Consider the following 5767-nt stretch of genomic DNA (forward strand, 5'->3'; position numbering starts at 1 on the left):
CCCAGGTGCCTCTAGGATTTACTAATTAAAAAAATAAACAATAAAAAGATAAAGAATTAACTGTGAGGTTTGTGAATTTTCTTTATTGTTTTATTATCCATTCCATTGATTTCTGCTAATATTTGAAAACAATTTTTAGGAGACTTTAAAATGTTCCCTTTTGTATGTGAGTTTCTAATTATTTACCACTTCATATATTTTGTGACATCAATAAATCATGTTTCTGCCTCCCCAAATGGTTATCTAATTTGGGGCATATTACCTACAAACCTACAAAAATAATCAAAATTTATTTCCAGAGGAATCATTTACAACTTACTTTTAGGCTTTAGTTTATTTATTTATTTATTTATTTATTAGGAAATGCTAGATCGGTTATATTATTGTTGTTTTATCTTGACATACTGACAAAATCAGTAACTATTCCTATCCTATAAAAATGAATGTTGTGTACTTTGAAAAATAATAATTAAATATAAAATAACAGTTAATGGACACAAGCTGGAAATTCCATCATTTAAGGGACAACAGGCTAAAAATTCCATCACTTTTAAGATTTATTCAGCATAGAGAAGCTTCCAAGAAAATAAGAAAAAAAAATGGTTTATGGGCTCTTCTGCATTAGTAACTATTATTTTCAAGATTTACTCAACTGTTCCAAAAGGACACATTAGTCAAAGTGAGTACTCAGTTATAAATCAAAATTGTCTTCTTTAGGCCATCTAATATCCTATTGCAATACTAATATGATTCAAAAAAACATTTTATACTGAAAATGAATGAATATTGCTGGAAATGGAAAGTGCAAGAGCTTTTTCTTTTTTTGTCAATCATCCAGCCTTATAAATATCAGATTCACTACCTAACATACTTGAATCACTAGATAAAATTTTTTCTCTGGTTTTTAAAATAATTTATGAAATTCTAACATTTTCTGTACTCCCTGTAGATTATAAAAACCACTGATTATTTATGATAATGAGAAACTCAAGAATGTGTAATTGAAATCCATAGATAACATTAAAAAGTCCTCAATAGCAAAATTGATTGATTATAATTTTATCAGTCAATTCCTCATTTATAAGAAGGACAGACAGTAACGTCCAGGTGAATTCTAGATAAGGCCTACTTTATCCAAAAGGTAGAATGTGGGTGAAAAAAGAAAGGAAGCATTTTGGATAATTTGCAAAATTACTTATAGCTACTGAATTTGTTATCATTCAAATTTTTGAGCTGAAAGAGATTTATTAACCATTCAATTAGAATTTCTCCTTAAAAAACAAAACAAAAAACGAACAAAATTAGTAACAACCACAGATCCTGTGCATGAAATTTTGGTTTTCCTACTCAAATTTTGCCATGCATTCTGCTGACTTATGTGTTTTCTAATGATGATCTTCCATGTCTCTAAGTGTGATGGCTTGGAGGTGTTTTGGGATGAGATAAAAACTTAAACCCATGAATTTGGACAAAATAGATAACCCTCGTAATGTGGATGGACAATGTCAAATCAGTTGAAGTCCTCAATGAATCAAGAGACAGACCTTCTAGAGCAAGAGGAAATTCTTCATTCTTCCAGCATTTGGACTAAAATTAAAACTTTGACTTAACTTGGTCTTTAGCTACCATCGCATACTGCAAGTTGAGACTTGCCAACCTTTATAATCATGTGAACCAATTCCTTGTAACATATTTCTATCTATATATGCATAGAACTCTAGTTAGGATTCTCTGAAGGAAAGCCTTATGAGAATCCAACTTTGCCTATGAAGGGAAAGAAAGAAAAGAGAAAATGGACACTAAATCTGAAAATCCTCTGGTAGAACATGTACTTATCCCTTCTTTGCTCAGTGGAAACAGAAGGAATTAACAGACTGTGATTAACTCTCATTCTTATTCAGTAACACACTACAAGGTTTTGTGGGTCTTTCCTGAGAAGAGAATTTGTATATCCATAGTAACATGATTGAAAGGTGTCTATTGAAAGTTTCTTTTTGGTTAAAAAATTGTATAGCTTATTTCCTATGTTTCAGTTACATGTTTTAAAAAGTTGTCTCTCAAGTCCAAAACGAAGTAACATTTAGGTGGATGTTGCCACTTGATTTGGTGGAGACGGGTTGCAGATAGAAATAAGAACCCATTATGCACACTGCCTTCAAACCCCTCCCAAAACTGAATCAGCCCAAAATTCAGTCTTCACAGAGGCAATTAAGACATCCATTTCAGGCAGTCTAGAATCCATAAGCATAACATTTACCTTGCATTTTCAAAGATAAAAGGGCAGCAAAACAATTTGGATTTTTTTTTTCCTCTTGGATGTCTTGGGATTTTCTTCTCTAAAAGACCTAGCACAGAAGAGAAGCAATTTGGCAAGTTCTGAAACAAAACCATTGCAATCTGTGGATTTCACCCAGAAAGAAGCTCCCATGGGAGACAACTCCACAGGCTCTGTGCATTTCCCTAACAATAAATTTGATCATCAAATTAGAACAAAGGGTTCTTACAGATGATGAAAACTGATGTATGCAAAATTCATAGAACTTGTATGCTGATCATGGACAATGTTAAGAGGGCTAATCAATACACAATTCAATTTTCTTTCCTTACTATTCCTTTGGAATTTTACCTCAGTAGGGGTATTCTTGCTATTTCTTGAATGAAAACTCCAAAGGCTCCCACTTGTTCTGTTCATTCTCTGGTAAAATCTTAAGTGTACTTTCAGTTGCAGTTAAAGTCATTGTTAGAATACCTAGCCCCAAGCAATAATTAAGATACCCTATATTTCCTCAAGTGCAGGAGTCATATACTAAATTTCCTAGTACTGATACTGAAGGTTCCCTCACCTGGTTTATGTTAAGATAGCCAATACCTCCATACTCACCTTCTTTTGGAGGGAGAGAGACTCCAAAACAGTTTTCTTCAAGAAAATATGATTCACAAAATTATTTCCGAGACATATTTTACATATTTCACATATGATTGAGAGGCATTAACAAATTTGAAGCCATCAATATGACATTCGCTTTGAATATTTGTATTTTGTGCTGGCACCTAAATTTGGTATCTACATCTTCAGCTCTCAGTTGCAATTTAAATGCAATCACTCCATTCCATAATGAGAAAATATCTGAAACAGAGAAACCACTATCAAAGTCGGACACTTCTGGGAAGTGAGCATTAGGAGAAATATTCACCTGGTAAACTCTCCAGGTTAGGAGAATTCTGGGGATGAACACATTGCTTGTAAAGTTGGAGCAAATTGCAATTCCCCGAGAGAAAGAAATCCTTGGAAACATGAGATCAATTTTAGAGTCAGATCAATTCCTATTACAAAGCAGACAGTTGCTACAAGAAAGAAATCCCACATATGTGAGACACATGGGAAAAAAGCACATTAAACACACCTCATGTCAAATTAAACATCAGAGCATCTATGTAGGCAAACTTCCATGGAAATAATGAATGTGGGGAATCCCTCACCAAGAATTCCTCCCTTGCAACATCAGAGGATTCATATCGAGATAAATGCTATGAATGCAGTGAAAATGGGTAAGCCTTCAATCAAAAGAAACAACTTTTCTTAAAACGAAAGGATCCATACTAAAGACAAATTCAGTGAATGCAATGTACCTAGAAGTCTTCACTGAGAAATGATGTTCTCATCAAACACTATGAGATCTGCAATATATTTATTTTCTTCTTATAATATTATTCCACCTTTCTTAAAAAGTGGATCTATATAAACAATCTCACTATGCTTGTTAGGACAGTGCAAAACATATGATTATCAAATAATTAAACCTTATCCTGGAAAGATGCCATTAGGAGTTGCATCTAGAAGAGTTCTGGTGTGTGGAGAGACCAAGCAACCTTCCTTATTTTTTAGTGTCATTAAAACATTAATGTGGCAAAATATGAATCATTGTTGCAATCATTCATTTGATGCTTTGATATCTAGTTGCTCATGTACCAGTCATTGCGTGGTCAAGCAAGACGTTGCTACCACGCTTTCAATGAACTTCAACTCATTAGGGGGATCTTTTTAACATGTTCCTATTCCTAGGAGATATCTCAAGTCATTTCCAATTCAGCAATGAAAACACACTTGCATTTTGGTAAATCAGCTCTAGAGCACAAAGAATGATCAAACAGAGAGGGCCGTGGTTAAAAAGGTGGACTCTCCTTCATTTTGATTTTAAGTGGGTTCCTAGGCCTCATACTGGATTCACTGAATCAGAATCCCTGGAGACTCAGCTCCAAATCTGCAAGCTACTAAGCAACCCAGGCGAGGCTGAGGCATGAGGCTGAGATGATTCTCTTAGGGCCTTCACATTCCTTTTTAAAGTTTCCCAAACTAATTTAGGGCACCAGTGACCCTGAGCCCCTAAAGAAGCCATTGAACTCCTTTATAAATTGCTGCATCAGTAATTCAATTTCCTAAATAATTAGGATGGGCAGACCAGGAATGAACCGGGAGTAAAAGGGGGCTTATCAGTGGAGTAGAGAGGGAGGTAAATATTTTAAGTACATATTTTGGAGTTTTCAAGTCAAGACTCTGCAGCTGGCATAGCTTGCTAAGGTATTTTTATTGTTTTGTCTTTGATCTTTCAAATTATAGACTATAACGGTCCTGACTGTAAATAAGTGTTTATCGAATCTTATACTTATTTTTATGTCTGATAGTGCATAAACATTAGAGTTTTACAACTCTAGATTTTCAACGACGAATTCTTGTGGCTACCAACCTATTTGGCCGAGGCATGGATAATGAGTGGGTGAACATTGCCTTCAATTATGACATGCCTGAGGATTCTGACACCTACCTGCATAGGGTGGCCCGAGCAGGTCGGTTTGGCACTAAGGGCTTGGCCATCACTTTTGTGTCAGATGAAAATGATGCCAAGATCCTCAATGATATGCAGGATCGATTTGAAGTCAATATTAGTGAGCTGCCCGATGAGATAGACATTTCCTCTTACATTGAACAGACGCGGTAGAGGACTCACCAACCTATTTGGAATGTGACAGTCTGTCCCTGTTCAGGAGATGACAGCGGGCATGGGGTGAAGGAGACACTACTGCCACCTACCCCTGATAACCCCCACCCCCACCCCATGGCTTCCCCCTTTTGCATCACCACCACTCCTAAACCCCTGTTTCCGGAATTGTCTGAATTTTTTTTAACAAAACTAAAAAACACATGCGTCTGTGGTGTCTGTAAGTGTTCCATCCCTTTATTGGATTTGGGGTGAGGTTGGACCATGGTTCAGTGTATATTCCTATAAGGACTGTGTGCCCTGCTGTGGGGCCCAGGTCAGATGACAAGGGGTCAGAGGGGAGGGAGATGTGACTAAGAATGCAGAGGCCATGGCTCCTTGCTACTTCCCAATTGCTGCCCTTTGTGGAGGTGTCTTCCATTTTTCTTAGTGGCTTGGGAGGGGCTGGGATGTTTCTGACCCAAAGGCCCAGTGTGGGTGGTATGTAGTGTTTCCAGTGTTAGAAAGTAAAGTAGGAACTGGTAGGAAGCTTAGGCGTCTCCTAGGCTCTCTCGGTGTCTCCTCATCTGTTCCTTCAGCTTCTGGATCTTGAGCACCAGGGCCTGGGCTTCCCAGGCCCCTTCTTGCCCTTCCAGTAGGGCCTGGTACAGCTCCAGCTGCTGCTCCAGCAATTCCTCAGCTTGAGCCAGCTCAGCTGTGGGGCCGGGCCGGGGACCCTGAGTTGGGGGGGCAGAGGGGAGGAAGCATCAGCCAGGGCACAGGGTTGAGGC

General features: G+C 37.5%; 1 pseudogene across 1 annotated transcript; it reads left to right on the top strand.

Annotated features, from left to right (window-relative positions):
• Positions 1 to 4717: 4717 nt before the first annotated feature.
• LOC111148758 lies at positions 4718 to 5221 on the top strand (annotated as a pseudogene). Its single transcript, XR_002640716.1, has one exon. The product of XR_002640716.1 is annotated as a spliceosome RNA helicase DDX39B pseudogene (transcript).
• Positions 5222 to 5767: the final 546 nt, after the last annotated feature.

This window comes from Enhydra lutris, unplaced genomic scaffold, assembly GCF_002288905.1.
Source record: "Enhydra lutris kenyoni isolate GAN:26980312 unplaced genomic scaffold, ASM228890v2 scaffoldscaffold20, whole genome shotgun sequence".
Taxonomy (NCBI): domain Eukaryota; kingdom Metazoa; phylum Chordata; class Mammalia; order Carnivora; family Mustelidae; genus Enhydra; species Enhydra lutris.